Here is a 17,938-nt window from a genome sequence, read left to right as displayed (position 1 = left end):
GCTGGGGTGAAGGAAGAACCAGCCGCAGCAGGGAGGGGGATCGCCGAAGAGGTACCCTACTATCTATCTTAGGGTTCAGGGTGGGGGCGGTGGTCGCTGGCGGTGGCGGGGCATTGGCGGGGCGGTGGCGTGGGGATCGCCGGAGAAAAACTCGGCATGGGGGAGCCTAGAGGGATGGCCATGGCGGCGGCGGACCAGCCATGGGGAGTGTTTTCGGGGTGGGCGGGGCCGCGCACCGCCGAATGCGGGCGGCAGGGGCTGCTGTTTGGCCGGTGGTGGTTGGCGGCTCAGGGGGGTGGAGGTTAAATATGAACCGCAGGCCCTTGATTTCGTATCCAACGGCTGCAAAATCGACTGACCAAAGATGAAAAAGTCAGTCGACCGACATGTAGCCTCACCTTGCTAGTGCGTTCAGTTTCGACAGCAAAATTCAGTTTCGACAGCAAAATTCAGTTTCGACAGTTAAGTTCAGTTTCGACAGTTAAGTTCAGTTTTGACAGTTAAATTCAGTTTCGACAGTTAAGTTCAGAGATGAGCGGCTGATGTATTTTACATCTAGCACTTTGTGGTTATGTATTTTATGTCATGTATTGGAGATGCTATTAGAATTCCACTCAGGTTAACGTTGTCTCTCTTGTCCTGCTCCAGCCTCGGTGTCGTACAACTCACCGGAGCTTCTCCAACAATGAAATCCTCCATCACAGTGGAGCAGTACCTCGGGCTCCATCTCCAGACGCCTAAGATCTTCTTCCCCTCCTCCGACAGCCAAGTCAGCCGGAGCATCCTCACCGGCCAACCCAATCATGCTGAGATCGACATGGCTTCGCCAAAGAGGTTGTACACTTGTTGCATCTCTCTTTTACTCTACATGTTATATATATTTTCCATGAGCACTCGTAGTAACGGGAAATACGATTATTTTATCCTACTATATGACAAGCAGTGAGGTACCAGGCAACTTAGCTATCCGTGATGGACTCTCCTGAACGCCATCATTATTTATCTCTGCGCATTTGAGCTGTGCATTTGTCGATGGGCCTAGGAGTTGAGCTAGTATGGCAGTGGCCTAGGTCCAAAGTAATAGAAGTAGCACAAAAACATTTTTTTAGTGTAGGATTTTCCTTGCTCAAGCCTGCCTACAGTGCTTGAAAGGAAAAGTGAATGAAAAACATAGGAATTGGAAAGTTTCCTATGGTACTACTTTTCATGAATTTGGTGCAAAGGAATGGAGCAAAGGAAAACTGTAGGATTTGTTCCTTTAGTGTCTCCTTGAAAGAAAAAACGTAGGAATTTTAATTTCCACTGGTCCTCCTTTTCATATTCCTATTCATCAAGCACAAGACTAAGAGATAGTAGCATAATAGCATTATAACCGTACATTTATTTGTGGTTTAACTTAATATCACCATGCTTTTTTGCATCCTATGATCTTCCAATTGTCGTGAATCAAACACCCAGATTGGCAGAAATCCTGTGTTTTTAAATTCTCTGTTTTGCACGTGCATTCCTATCCTAATCCTGTCTATTTCCTATACCTGCATTATTAGAATCCTCAAATTCAAACAAGCCCTTACTCAATTACTTCTGTTACAGATATGTGTCAAAGAAAACCTTGTGTGGTTTGTCCTCCTCCTGTGGCACTTTGTTCCACCCTAGCTCAGCTGCTCCAACAACGGAAGGGTTCGCCACAAAAGGGATCCACTCTCCAGAATGTCTTTCGCCGCCTTAGATCTTCTTCCCCGCCGCCGGCAGCCATGACAACTGCATTACCATCATCAACTGAGCAGATGACCTTGAGGACTACACGGGTCCGCAAGAGAGGTCGCACTCTTCCGTGTCTGCTTACGTTATGCGTCGCTTAATATGATGACATGCTACATTATCGTCGTGTTCACCTATTAGACTCTGAGTCAGGTACAAACTAATGCTGAAACTTGAGTTTTTAAATGGTTGTGGGGTACATATTGGGGCAGCAATCAGTACTATCTGTCTACTATCTGGTTAATCTCGGGTGTCTATTATGAGTTTCATGTTGGGTGCAAACAAAAATTAACGGAGCCATTATCTATATTTTTTTTAACTAAAGCTATTATCTGCCTGCTATCATTGGTTTTGGGTCTATCCACAGTTTGCTACTATCAATCTGGATTTGTGCATGCACTCCTTACATAATCTCACTATGTTTTATTCCTATGCATGCCAGTTATTGTACACAATGGAACTGATCATGTAGAGCAAAAGAGACGAGCCTTGCGTGGCAAAAAAATCATGCAGATGTCGTTCCATGGTGGGCGCAAAGGCAGCCCCCTCCACCCATTTCGGATTGTAATCAAGAGGAAGATAACTGTTCTGAGGGGGATTCAGAAGGATAAGACCACTCCTATTTACCCCATGAGGTCTTCGCTCTAACTTGGCATGCTGATGTTGGCAATATCATGCATATGGTGTCTTGCATTGCTTACTGTATACATTGAAGATGTCATCTGCTTAGTTTAGACATGCTTTGTGTCAATGCCATCTGTTTAGTTTCTTTATCGTATATGTGAATCATGCACTGCCATCTTGTTTAGACAGGCATCATATATGTAAATTTTGCAATGCCACCCTGGTTAGCCAGTCATCTTATATGTGAATTATATCATGCCATCATTTTTTTATTATATGTTAAATTTGTCAACAATTTTAGTACATTCAATTACTCTTCCTGTGCATCAGCCATTCGGTACGGTCATGGCAAAATCTGTAGTGGAAACAAGGTCTTTAGAGCAGACAATGCTATCTGACGAAGCGCATGTCTTGCTGGTTATCGATAGCTCCTCAGAAGAGGATTTAGAGACAGATGACCAGTCATATTTCCCCCCCGAGGTGCATGCTCTAACTTGGCAGGGTTATGTCGCTCATATCATGCATATGGTATCTTGCATTGCTATGTCATTTGCTTAGTTTAGACATGCTCTGTGTGAATGCCACCTGTTTAGTGTCTAATTTCCATATATGTGAATTATGCAATGCCATCTTGTTGCAAGACATTATATATGTGAATTATGCAATGTTATCTTGTTGCAAGGCATTATGTATGTGAATTATGCAATGCCACTGTTTAGGCAAGCGTCATATATGTGAATTATATCATGTTGTCCTTTTTTGTATTTTTCATTGCTTTTGTTGACAATTTTTGTATATTCAACTGCTCTTCCTGTGCATCAGCCATTTGAATTGGTGATGGAGAAATCTGGAGTGAAAACAAGGTTTTCAGAGTAGACAATGCTACCTGCTGAAGCAGATATCTTGCTGGTTACAGATAGCTCTTCAGAGGAGGATTCAGAGGCAGATGACCAGTCCTATTATTCCCCTGAGGTGTATGCTCAAACTTGGCAGGGTTATATTACTCATATCATGCATATGTTGTATTGCAATGCTTAGTTTTTACATCATATACACAATATTGAATGTCATCTCCTTAGTTGACACATCATATATGCGATTGCCCTCTGCTCACTTCCTTAGTATATAAATAATATATTTGAATTATGTCATGCCATCATGTTTACATAGACAACATGTATCTGAATTATGGCATGCCAACCAATTTTCTAAAGACATAATATAGTTATATCATCTCATCCTGTTTACATAGTCATCATATTTTAAATTATGTCATTCTATCCGTGAATTATATCATGCCATCATGTTTCCATCGACGGCATGTTTGTGATTTATGGCATGCCAACCACTTTAATAGACACATCATCTAGTTATATCATGTCATCCTGTCTACATAGTCATCATATTTTGAAGTATGTCATTCTATCATGTTTAGTTAGCCATCATACATTTGAAATTGTTTCATGCTATCCTCTTTAATTAGCCATCATATATGTGAAATTATGTCCCGCTATTCTTTTTGGTTAGACAACATAAATGTGAATTATTTCATGACCTGTTTTCTCCCCTACTATCCATTGCACCTGTCTATCTTACAATGTTTGTACATTCAATTACTTTTCTTGTTTATCAGCCATTTCAATTGGAGGGAGTGATGGCACTATCTGTGGGAGTGAAAACACGGTCTTCAGAAAAGATCGTGCTACCTGTTGATGCAGATAGAACCATGGTTATACTTGCCCAAGAACCAGCCCCACCACACATAACCCACACTCATGCAGATTGTACCCCTACCCAGTTGGACAGAGAACCAGCTACACCCCTTCTAACCCCAACGCGAGCAGATAGACACCTAGTTCCCGTTGACACAATACCGTCTCCACCATAGAGCACCCAAACACGAGCAGTTAGTAAGGCAATTGCAGTGCCCAAAGCACGAGGACCACCACTCTGAACCCCAAGTCAACGCTTAAAGCAAAAAAAGAATTGTTCTCAGGTCAGGTTTCGTAGCTATGGTTCATACTACTTAGCTCTTGCATCACTGTATTTACTCATACCAACTAATTTCAAATTTGAAGGATGCAATTGAAACTCCAATGGCGCAACATGTATGTTTTAAACCTGTTTCTTCAACATGTTTGGTTGTTTGCTGTTGTAACTTGCTCTATGTTGATTTCAGTTTCAATTGAATAAACAGTTATGTTCTCATGCCATGCACATTACAAGTGTTGTTATTGCTGTGTAGTTTCCCACACTTATATTCTGTCTATGCTGCTTTGTCTTAAATAGATATGATTCGAACTGTATCTATCTTGATTTGGAAACATAAACTAGAATGATATAGACCATACAGTGACCATACTACATAGATATATGTTTGTTTCATGTTGTTATCCTGTCCACCTTACTACTGAACTGGTTTACCAAAATGAGTTTCATATACTACATTGTAAACCTGTGATGTGTTTTTTTGTTTCTCTTTTAGAACGCGGATAAAATATTGGAGAAGAGTACCCCGTTATGCAATGGTAAAGGAAGTAATGCAGATAAGGTTCAAGATAGTGAGACATCCCTGTTGGTCTCCAAGAAAGCTGATAAAAACTATATTGAGGACACTGAGACAACCCCAAAGTCCTGTCTTGATGTAGTGTTCGAGTTACTGGCTACTACTGCTGGCACCAGCTCTTCGAACTCGTTGCCCGAATCAGTTCGGCTTCTTGAGTCTCAACTTCAAGTTGAAAGACATCGATGAGATGTTATGCGACAGGAAGCCGAAGGACTGAGGAAGTCCCTGCAGAATTCAGATGCATACTTTCTGGTGCAACATCAAGTGCAGGAGGACTTAAGCGCTAAACAAGAGAAAGTTAATAAGCTTGCTAAGCATATTGCCAGCATTATGGGTACCTAGGATATTGTTTCTTGAGCTCTTCTGAAGTGGTTTCAGTTCTGAACTTGTTTTGCTGCAACGTTTATATGCTGCTGTGTTACCTATATTTGCATTGGTGGCGAATTTTGATGCCCAGTGGATGTAATATGTGTAATAGCCATGATAGCCTAGCGTAAGTTGCTTGCTTATTTATTTCCTTATTGTCTTGTTTATTTCTTTGCTTGTAGTCAGTGCAGTTCTTTTTCCGCGGTTTGCTAGTGGCCGCAATAACCTACTTTTTAAAACTAGGCCACAATAACCATGGGCTACATATTTACTGTAGTTACCATTTCCCTCCTATGGGTCGTAGAAACAATGGGCCTTCTACGTGTCATAGACACAATGGGCCTTCTACAGGCCGTATCATCAATGGGTGTTGTACGGGCCGTATGATCGGTTGGCCAAAAATGGGCTAATAACAGACCGCATAATGGCCGTAAACGGGCTAGAATTGGAATCGTCTGTTCATGGGCCGACCATAACGGGCCGTTGTTAATCGGCCATATTTGATGACGCTATGAAAATTGCCCAACGTATTAACGGGCCACAAAACGGGCCGACTGTAACCTCGGGCTGAATGTAGCGCACAAGTAGAAAATGACAGTAACGGGCCGTAAGTAAACGAAGGCTGGAAATGAGCCCAAGAGTAAATGGGCTCTGAGAAGGCCGAAAGATAACATGGGCTGGAAACGACCCAATGGAATAACGGGCCGTTAATGGGTATAAAGTGATACACTGTTCATTACGGGCCAGTTTCACCACTGGTCGTTAATGGGTATAAAGTGATACACTATTCACTGCGGGCCAGTTTCACCACAAGCTGTTAATGGGCCAAGAATTACAAAGGGCCTCATATGGGCCGAAAGACGTCATGGGCCATACATGGGCCAGAAGTGAAAACAGGCTGGAATCATATTGGATGGCCCAGATGACGCTACTGGGCCTAATTCGGATAAGGCGTAACAGGCCTTGGGTTAGCGGGATGTAAATGGGCTATATGCGAACAAGCCATTAACAGGCTTTCCATGGGTCGGCCCGCCACCTTTTGAACAAGTCAAACGGGCCGACCTTTTCACAGGAATGGGCCTCTATTGGGCCGTGCCAGGTGTAGACGTATCATAGGCGCCTTCTGTCCAATGAGTGGATGACATATGTCCCAATGATGTGCCAACACGTGTTTCTTCCAGCCAATGATGATTTCACACGTGGAAAATCCCCATCGGTCGGGGCTGTTAACGGGTTATCGGATCCAAAACCCAACCCGATAGCTTAACGGCATTTCATTACGGTGGATGCCACGTGTCAGTCACCCTTGACGAAAGCACTTCTGTGACGCGGGATTTATCGTCATGGAAGTGGACACTTCCGTGATGACAATTTTGGTAATGTCATGGAACATTTCTACGACATCACAAGTATGACTATCTTGATTCTGTCATAAAATCGTCATGGATGTACGTGCATGACAAAAAACGTGACCTACTGTGACAAACATGTATCATCACGGAAGTGTATTTTTTTGTAGTGTAACAAAGTGTGCAAGCTCCAGAGATCCATTTATGGTCTGGTGCAAGCCTCTCGGAGTTGGAATAAACGTTTTGATAGTGTGATCAAAGCATATGGTTTTATACAGACTTTTGGAGAAGCCTGTATTTACAAGAAAGTGAGTGGGAGCTCTGTAGTGTTTCTGATATGATATGTAGACGACATATCGTTGATTGGAAATGATGTAGAATTTCTGGATAGCATAAAAGGATACTTGAATAAAAGTTTTTCAATGAAAGACCTCGGTGAAGCTGCTTATATATTGGGCATCAAGATCTATATAGATAGATCAAGACGCTTGATTGGACTTTCACAAAGAACATACCTTGATAAAGTTTTGAAAAAGTTCAAAATGGATCAAGCAAATAAAGGGTTCTTGCCTGTATTACAAGGTGTGAAGTTGAGTCAGACTCAATGCCCGACCACTGCAGAAGATAGAGAGAAAATGAAAGATGTTCCCTATGCTTCAGCCATAGGCTTTATCATGTATGCAATGTTGTGTACCAGACCTGATGTATGCCTAGCTATTAGCTTACCAGGGAGGTACCAAAGTAATCCAGGAGTGGATCACTGGACAGCGGTCAAGAATATCCTGAAATACCTGAAAATGACTAAGGATATGTTTCTCATTTATGGAGGTGACAAAGAGCTAGTCGTAAATGGTTACGTCGATGCAAGCTTTGACACTAATCTGGACGATTCTAAATTGCAAACCAGATACGTGTTTATATTGAATGGTAGAGCTGTCAGTTGGTGTAGTTCTAAACAAAGCGTCGTGGCGGGATCTACGTGTGAAGCGGAGTACATAGCTGCTTCAGAAGCAGCAAATGAAGGAGTCTAGATAAAGGAGTTCATATCCGATCTAGGTGTCATACCTAGTGCATCGGGTCCAATGAAAATCTTTTGTGACAATACTGGTGCAATTGCCTTGGTAAAGGAATCCAGATTTCACAAGAGAACCAAGCACATCAAGAGACGCTTCAATTCCATCCCGGGACCAAGTCTAGGTGGGAGACATAGTGATTTACAAAATACATACAGATCTGAATGTTGCAGACCCGTTGACTAAGCCTCTTCCACGAGCAAAACATGATCAGCACCAAGGCTCCATGGGTGTTAGAATCATTACTATGTAATCTAGATTATTGACTCTAGTGCAAGTGGGAGACTGAAGGAAATATGCCCTAGAGGCAAAAATAAAGTTATTATTTATTTCCTTATATCATGATAAATGTTTATTATTCATGCTAGAATTGTATTAATCAGAAACGTAATACATGTGTGAATACATAGACAAACATAGTGTCACTAGTATGCTTCTACCTGACTAGCTCGTTGATCAAAGATGGCTGTGTTTCCTAGCCATAGACATGAGTTGTCATTTGATTAACAAGATCACATCATTAGGAGAATGATGTGATTGACTTGACCCATTCCGTTAGCTTAGCACTTGATCGTTTAGTATGTTTCTATTGCTTTCTTTATAACTTATACATGTTCCTATGACTATGAGATTATGCAACTCCGTTTACTGGAGGAACACTTTGTGTGCTACTAAACGTCACAACATAACTGGGTGATTATAAAGGAGCTCTACAGGTGTCTCCGAAGGTACATTTTGATTTGGCGTATTTCGAGATTAGGATTTGTCACTCCGGTTGTCGGAGATGTATCTCTGGGCCCTCTCGGTAATGCACATCACTATAAGCCTTGCAAGCAATGTGACTAAAGAGTTAGTTGCGGGATGATGTATTACCGAACGAGTAAAAAGACTTGCCGGTAACGAGATTGAGCTAGGTATTGAGATACTGTCGATCGAATCTCGGGCAAGTAACATACCGATGATAAAGGGAACAACGTATGTTGTTATGCGGTTTGACTGACAAAGATCTTCGTAGAACATGTAGGAGCCAATATGAGCATCTAGGTTCCGCTATTGGTTATTGACCGGAGACGTGTCTCGGTCATGTATACATAGTTCTCGAACCCATAGGGTCCGCACGCTTAAAGTTTGGTGACGATCGGTATTATGAGTTTTTGTGTTTTGATGTACTGAAGGTAGTTCGGAGTCCCGGATATGATCACGGACATAACGAGGAGTCTTGAAATGGTCGATACATAAATATCGATATATTTGATGACTATGTTCGGACACCTGAAGTGTATCACGAGGTTTTGGACATATACTGGAGTACTGGGGGGTTACCGAAACCCCCCGGGAGGTTTAGTGGGCCTCATGGGCCCTAGTGGAGAAGAGGAGGGGCGGCCAGGGCAGGTCGCGCGCCCCCTCCCCCTCTAGTCCGAATTGGACAAGGAGGGGGGAGGCGCCTCCCTTTTGTACCTAAACTCTCTCCCTTCCTTCCCCTCTCCTACTCCAACTAGGAAAGGAGGGAGTCCTACTCCCGGTGGGAGTAGGACTCCTCCCTGGCGCGTCCTCCTCCTAGCCGACCGCCCCCTCCCCCTTGATCCTTTATATACAGGGGCAGGGGCGCACCGCTAGACACAACAATTGATCTCTTGATCTCTTAGCCATGTGCGATGCCCCCCTCCACCATATTCCACCATGATAATATCATAGCGGTGCTTAGGCGAAGCCCTGCGTCTGTTGAGGGAGTCCTGGATTAAGGGGTCCTCGGACAGCCGGACTGTATACTTTGGCCAGACTGTTGGACTATGAAGATACAAGATTGCAGACTTCGTCCTGTGTCCGGGTGGGACTCTCCTTTGCGTGGAAGTCAAGCTTGGTAATTCGGATATGTAGATCTCCTTCTTTGTAACCGACTCTGTGTAACCCTAGCCCCCTCCAGTGTCTATATAAACTGGAGGGTTTAGTCCGTAGGACAACAACAATCATAATCATAGGCTAGCTTCTAGGGTTTAGCCTCTATGATCTTGTCGTAGATCAACTCTTGTAATACTCATATCATCAAGATCAATCAAGCAGGAAGTAGGGTATTAACTCCATCGAGAGGGCCCAAACCTGGGTAAACATCGTGTCCCCCGCCTCCTATTACCATTAACCTTAGACGCACAGTTCAGGACCCCCTACCCGAGATCCACCGGTTTTGACACCAACATTGGTGCTTTCATTGACAGTTCCATTGTGCTATCACGATAAGGCTTGATGGCTCCTTCAATCATATTCAACGACGCGGTCCAGGGTGAGGTTTTCCTCCCCAGACAGATCTTCGTATTCAGCGGCTTCGTACTACGGGCCAACTTGCTTGGCCATCTGGAGCAGATCGATGGCTACGCCCCTGGCCATTAGGTCAAGTTTGGAAGCTTGAACTATACCACCGACATCCACGGAGACTTAATCTTCGACGGATTCGAGCCCATGTCAGGTGCGCCGAACAATCACGACGAGCATGACTTAGATCTACCATCGGACAGTGTTCGGGAGATCACACCTGCGGCTGCCCCAGCCATCAATGCGGAGCAGATCGTGCCATCCGAGGACGGGTGGATGGACCCCACCATGGAGGCCGCACACTCATCAGCGCTAGAGCCAAACACAGACTTCACATCCAAAGAAATCTGTGTCATCGGACCCTCGGACTCGTCTCCGGCCACAGGCTCCGAACCGCGTACGTCCGTGCCTATCAAATCTGATTGGGCACCGATCATGGAGTTTACCTCCGCGGATATCTTTCAACACTCGTCGTAGGTGACGTGCTAAATTCATTGGGATATCTCTCTTTGTCAAGAGACTCTTAGCCGAACTATGTCCGGCTGGAGTGGGAAGCGGACGACGAAGAAATTTGTTCCCCACCCACCACCCACTTAATAGCCACTGTCGATGACTTAACCGACGTGCTTGACTTCAACTCCGAAGACATCGATGGTATGGACGACGATGCAGCAGGAGAACAGGAACCACCACCCATAGGGCGCTGGACAGCACCTCATCATACTATATATATATATGGTGGACACCCCCAAAGAAGCGACGACGATGAGGCAATGGAGGATAATCCCCTTGAGAAGCAATCTAAGCACCGGCGTCATCGGCGCCGCTCTAAGCCCCGCCAGAGCAAAAATAGAAATACCAGCACAAGAGACAATAGCAATCCGGATGGTGCCGAAGACGAAAACAACCTTGCCCAGCCAGGCTTCGAGCAGGCCGAACAGGAGGATGGGCAAGCTAGCCCTAAGGAATAGGCAATTGATGGAGAATCATAGGATGACAACCACATGCCCCTCTCCGAAGACGAGGTGAGCCTCGGCGACGAAGAATTCACCGTGCCTGAGGATCCCGTCGAGCAGGAGCGCTTCAAGCGCCGGCTTATAGCCACTGCAAAAAGCCTGAAGAAAAAGCAGTAGCAACTTCAAGCTGATCAAGATTTGCTAACTGACAGATGGACCGAGGTCCTGGCAGCCGAGGAATATGGACTCGAGCGCCCTACCAAAAGTTACCCAAAGCGCAGGTTGCTACCTCAACTCGAGGAGGAGGCATTAAAGCCCACACTACCAGCGCACAATGCGGCTGACTGACCACCTCGTGGCTAAGACAAAGCGGCGTATCAGCCCGAAGTCCAGCACGCACCCCGTCGCCAATCAAGCAAAAATACTAAGGCCCGGGGCTACACGTAGGATCTGCGAGACATATTGGAAAACAAAGCAGGACAGTCAAGATTGGTCTACGGATCACAGGGTCGCGCCCCAACACGTGACAATGATCGTCATGCCAGATATACTAAAAGCAAATCCGGTCGGGCCGACTACAACAGACCAGACTCATTTGAACTGCACCGTGATGTAACCCGGCATAGAAGAGCCGCACACCCCCTACGCTTCACTAATGAAGTAATGGATTATGAATTCCCAGAAGGGTTAAAACAGACCCCGCGGTATGGATTGAAGATTTCCTTATCCACATTCACATGGCCCGCGGTGATGACCTACATGCCATCAAGTACCTCCCACTTAAGCTCAAAGGGCCGGCTTGGCATTGGCTGAACAGTTTGCCGGCAAACTCCATTGGCAGTTGCGAGAACCTGGCAGACGCATTCCTCGACAACTTCCAGGGCACCTATGTGCGAACACCGGACGCTGATGACTTAAGTCACATAACCCAACAGCCCGGAGAGTCAGCCGGGAAATTCTAGACTCGGTTCCTAACTAAAAAGAACCAAATTGTTGACTGTCCGGATGTCGAAGCCCTAGTGGCCTTTAAGCATAACATCCGTGATGAGTGGCTCGCCCGACACCTCGGCCAAGAAAAGCCGAAGTCCATGGCAGCCCTCACGACACTCATGACCTGATTTTGTGCGGGCGAGGACAGCTGGCTGGCTCGTAGCAACAGCACATCAAGAAATCCAGGCACTTCAGATGCCAGAGATAGCAACGGCAAGCCACGACGCAACAGACACAAGCGTCGCAACAATGGCGACAACACCGAAGACACGGCAGTCAATGCCAAATTCAGTGACTCTAAGTCCGGTCAGTGGAAAAAGCCATTCAAAAGAAACAATCCGGGCCCGTCCAGTCTAAACCGCATACTCGATCGCTCGTGTCAAATTCACGGCACCCCCGATAAACCAGCCAACCACACCAACAGAGAATGCTGGGTGTTCAAACAGGCCGGCAAGTTGAATGCTGAAAACAAGGAAATGGGGTTGCATAGTGATGACAACGAGGAGCCCCGGCCGCCGAATACAGGAGGACAGAAGAAATTTCCTCCCCAGGTAAAAACGGTGAATATGATATACGCCACCCATATTCCCAAGCAGGAACGGAAGCGTGCACTAAGGGACGTCTATGCGATGGAGCCAATCGCCCCAAAGTTCAAGCCATGGTCTTCTTATTCGATCACTTTCAGTATCTGTCATGGCGGTTTGGCTGCATTGGTCCTCGACCCCATCATTGACGGATTCCATCTCACATGAGTCCTTATGGACGGTGGCAGCAGCCTAAACCTGCTCTATTAGGATACAGTGCGCAAAATGGGCATCGACCCCTCAAGGATCAAGCCCACAAAAACCACCTTTAAAGGTGTCATACCAGGTGTAGAGGCCTGTTGCACGGGCTCAATCACACTGGAAGTGGTCTTCGGGTCTCTGGACAACTTCCAAAGGGAGGAGTTAATCTTTGATATCGTCCATTTCCGAAGTGGCTATCATGCACTGCTCGGACGAACCGCATTTCCCAGATTCAATGCGGTACCACATTATGCATACCTCAAGCTCAAAATGTTGGGACCTCACGGGGTTATAACAGTAAATGGAAACAGAGAGTGCTCGCTCCGTATGGAGGAGCACACTGCGGCCCTCGCAGCAGAAGTACAAAGCAGCCTTCTAAGGCAGATCGCCAATTCGGCGATAAAGAACCCGGACACCGTCAAGCGAGTCCGGAGTACCCTGCAGCAGGATGGTCCAGCACGTCCAGAGCTCACCTAGCAATTCGTCCTCCGTCCTAGTCCCAGTCAAGCGGAGAAATTCGTGCCACGCATACATAATTAGGCACTCAAAATACCATGGGCATAGGCGGAGGCACGGCTACGGCACGGTCCACAATGCGGATCAACCGCCCCAGGATCCGTATACCTTCACACCTTTTCTTTTTCAGGTCCCTATTTGCAGGAGGCCCTCCCGATAGTCCGGCTATCGGACACATAACGGGATGGAAACACCAAGGATACAAGAAGCTTTGGCGTACAAAGGAATCCCCAGGTGGTCTCTGATAACGGTCGTTATACCTGTTTTACATATCCACATACAGCTTACCCTTGGCCAGGACATGTCAAATAGTCCTATTTTGCTTATTGCACTACTTGTATACATACGATTTGATGTATTATCTAAATAACAATGGAAAATAATGTACAGCGTCAGCTCACTATTACATTTCTTTATCCTTTTCATTTACTGTTTATTTATTCCAAATTGCACCCGTACATTTTGGTACGTTCGGCTCGCCAGGGGCTTTAGTGTACCCCATAACACGGCAAGAAAAGTCCGAACACTTTCAACAGTGCGGCACCTTGAACTTATAGCATTATATGCATCAGCTCCGAATCATGTCTTGGGTCAATAGTTCGGTTTGCCCGGCTCCCATGTTTTGGTACCTTACGTTCCTCTATATCGGCTAAGGTAGCACAGGGAGAACTACTGCAATTGTGTCCCGGTTCTTCCGGACGAGCACCTCAGTAGAGAAAGCCGAAAACTGACCGTCATGATGAGGCGAGAGCTGGTCGCTATTCGACAGGTCTCAAATCCTTAAAGATTTTTTCCGCTTCGGGCGAGGAATCGGCCTTGTCCGATTTAGGCGTATATAGCGCCCCAAGTTCGGCCTTCCGAATACTAGGGGCTTCACCAAAATTTAAAATTGTAGACTTCTATGACCAAGTGAGAGTGATAAAGCTATATAGTCCGATTGCCTTGTTCGCTCCGCTAAACACCTCCTTAAAAGGACCAAAATTTTTGGATAAAGAGTGTTTATATTTATCCCGAACACCCTAGTACTAGTTACATGGGGGCAGAAGCCGACGACTGGCCAACTCTCAGATTTTATAAACGGTCGCACAGAAAGGTAATATTTTAAATCAACAAGCATTATCTAGCGCACATGAACTCATTTTCATATTACAGGATGACATGAGTACATTCATTCAAATATTACATCCTTAGCATATTCCTCCGCCACAAGGCGGGCACCCTTCAGGACATTGTCATAATACTGTTTGGGGTGACGATGCTCCTTGGCCTTCGGCGGCCCCTCCGTCACCAGCTTCTCGACGTCCATCTTCGCTCAGTGCACTTTCGCACGGGCCAAGGCCCTGTGTGCACCTTCAATACAGACTGACCACTTTATGACTTCAAGCCGCGGGCAGGCATTCACAAGCCGCTTTACCAGGTCGAAGTAGCTTCTGGGCAGGGGCTCGCCAGGCCACATCCGGACTATGAGATCCTTCATGGCCAGTTTGGCCGTCTTGTGAAGTTCGACCAGTTGCTTCAACTAGTCGCTCAAGGGAATCGGGTGTTCGGCCCCAATATACTAGGACCAGAACAACTTCTCCGTCGAGCTTCCTTCCTTAGCACGGTAGAACTCCGCGGCATCAGAGATGATGCGTGGCAGATCTGCGAATGCTCCTGGAGAGCACCGAATTTGGGTAAGTAAAAAGAAATTCTCCTTCACATGCTTGCTTTGCATATTGAATGTCTTACCCGCTGCAATCTTCTTGGCCGCTTGAACCTCTTAGAGGGCCTTTTGGGCTTCAGCTTTGGCATCCTGTGCACTCTGGCGGGCTTTCGCAAGCTCGGACTCTTGCGTCTTAGAGTCACGCTCTAAGGAGTCGTATTTTTTGACGAAGTCCTGGAGCTCTTGCTGGACCTCGCCAACCCGAGCTTCTTGTTTCTCGTGCTCGGTACGCTCCTTGGCCGCTTGGTCCTCGGCCTCGGAAAGCGCCTTCTTAAGGGCCGTCACTTCAGTCGTGGCTCCTATTTACATTCATGACGCTTCTATTAGCATCAACAACTTTTCCTTTATATGGCATACAGACAGGGCATTGTGTACCTTTGTTTTCTTTGAGCTGCCTCTTCACGAGGACGAGCTCTTCCTCGCTCCGCTCTAGGTCCCGCTTCAGTCCGGATACCTTCGCAATGCGAGCGGCAGTGGCGAGCAATGACGCCTGCATATTCACATAGAGATATTCCGATTAGACTCCTGTGGATGTTATTTGATCCTCCGTTCAGCCTTTCTTTCCAAACACCAAACAGAGCATCAGGGGCTACTGTCTATGCTGTGATATTCTCTCAAAATTTGATTGCTTACCTCAAAGCCTATTAGGAGGTTGGCGCAGGCTTCGGTCAATCCACTTTTGGCAGACCGAACCTTCTCAATCACCGTACTCATAAGAGTATGATGTTCTTTGTCAATGGAAGCGCCCTGAAGCGCTTCCAGCAAGTTATCTGATGCCTCTGGATGGGCAGAGGTCATCGGCATAGGCGGCTCGCCCCCTTAGCGAGGGGCTGCCTGCCTGAATCCGGAACCACTGGAGGTTCTGGTGCAGTGTCCGGCTGGGGGCCGAGCTTGCTACGGCCCCCAGAATCCATGGGGGTCTCCCCCCCCCATGTGCCCGGCGTCGGGGATTTTTCCTTGGGGAGCCCTCAGAACTGTCTCCCCCTGGTCCAGTATCCTTTGAGACAACACCTCGGTGTCGTCTGCGGGCCGGGGGTGGTGGCCATCGGGAGCGAATTGCTGTTCATCGCCGACGCGCTCAAAGACCCATCCGAGGAGGATAAGTCGATGCGGGCTTTGGACGGACTGCACGATCATATTTAACATGATAAGAAGCAATAAAGCAAAACATGTCGGAAAGTATTATAGTATTCGGATACTTACGACTTCGCTAGGGGCTTGTCCCTGGGCAGCCACTCCTCGTCGCTGTAGGCGGCTGTTGTGGAGTGGTCTAGAGGGAGGGTCTTCCCCTTCTTGGACCCTTCGGCCTCCCCAGACGGGGCGGTCTTCCTTTTCTTGTCCCCCCCGGTTGGGGGGGGGGAGAACTTTCCTCTTCCTCCTCCTCGTTTTCATTGGAGGAGCGCGCCTCGGTGTCTTCGAACAATGAGTCCGATACAACCTTGCGCTGGAGACCTTTCCTGGTCCCTGTGACCTTTTTCTTGGCCTTCTTCTCAAACACCTCATAGGGCACCGGAAACAGCATCTCCGTTAAGAGAGCCATTGCTGGATCTTCAGGCAGTGGAGTAGGACAATCGATCCGTTCCGCTGTCGCTACCCAGTCCTGTTAAATTGGCATGGTGGCTTAGATTCCTCTCACGAATATACTGGGGGAAGGAACATCTTGTGAAATATAGAGAACTTACGGATTGGTGGGGTGCTTTGCGCTGAGTGTGTGATCCTCGGTAAGGGAAGGAGGTACCTCGGCACCCTTAAACAGCACCTTCCAGACGTCTTTGTGCGTCATGTCGAGGAGCTCTTGCAGCGTCTGGTGTTCGGCCGGGTCGAACTCCCACATATTGGATGCCCGTCTTTGACACAGGAGGATCCGGCGGAAGAGCATGACCTGCACCACGTTGACAAGCTTGATTTTCTTGCTTATCATATTTTTGACATAGTTCTGGAGTCCGGTCAGCTCCGTCAGTGCACCCCAGGCTAATCCCTTCTCTTTCCAGGAGGTGAGCCGCATAGGGATGCTAGATCAAAACTCGGGGGCCGCCGCCCAGTTGGTGTCATGCGGCTCGGTGATGTAGAACCACCCCGATTGCCACCCCTTCATGGTCTCCACATAGGAGCCTTCAAGCAAAATGACGTTGGGCATCTTGCCCACCATGGCGCCTCCGCACTCCGCTTGCTGGCCGACCACTATCTTCGGCTTCACATTGAAGGTCTTCCGCCACAGGCCGAAGTGGGGCTTGATGCGGAGGAAGGCCTCGCACACGATGATAAACGCCGAGATGTTGAGGATGAAATTGGGGGCTAGATAGTGGAAATCCAGCCCGTAGTAGAACATGAGCCTGCAGACAAATGGGTGGAGGGGGGATCCCAGTCCGCGAACGAAGTGGGCAAGGAATACAACCCTCTCATGGGGTTCTGGAGTAGGGACGATCTGCCCTGCGTTTGGGAGCCGGTGTGCAATGTTTGCAGCCAGGTATCCGGCCTCCCGGAGCTTCATAATGTTCTCCTCCGTAATGGAGGAGGCATCCACTTGCCTCCCGCTCCGGACATGTTTGGAATGGCTTTGAGCAGAAGTTGAGAACTTGGGCGCTGGAGCTCGAGCGTGCGAGAATGGATGGGCCGGGGAAGAAGAAGGCATGGGTGAAAAAGAGGAATCCTTATCCCCTTATAAAGGCAGTAGAAACTATGCGCCTCCCCACCTACCCCTTAAAATCGCCTATTCGCCAAGCGCCGCAATTGATAGCGCGGTTGGGTTACCCACACCCGTATTGATGAGAATCCCATGGTAAGGGGACACGATCTCTGCTTCGACAAGACGTGCCAATAAAACCACCTCGCAATACGCGCAGTAGCTGGTTGAGTAAAACGGTTCAAATAATGACCGGGCCGCGGCGTGATATCACGCTATGAAAAGTTGTCAGCAGATTAGATTTGTGAAATATTGTACTC

At 47.1% G+C, this 17,938-nt stretch overlaps 1 pseudogene; it reads right to left on the bottom strand.

The window, feature by feature from the left end:
• Positions 1 to 14,599, bottom strand: part of LOC119321390 — a 94,950-nt pseudogene extending 80,351 nt beyond the window's left edge.
• Positions 14,600 to 17,938: the final 3,339 nt, after the last annotated feature.

Source organism: Triticum dicoccoides, chromosome 6B (assembly GCF_002162155.2).
Source record: "Triticum dicoccoides isolate Atlit2015 ecotype Zavitan chromosome 6B, WEW_v2.0, whole genome shotgun sequence".
Taxonomy (NCBI): domain Eukaryota; kingdom Viridiplantae; phylum Streptophyta; class Magnoliopsida; order Poales; family Poaceae; genus Triticum; species Triticum dicoccoides.
The sequence above is the reverse complement of the archived record's forward strand: the minus strand, read 5'-3'. Positions and strand labels throughout refer to the sequence as shown.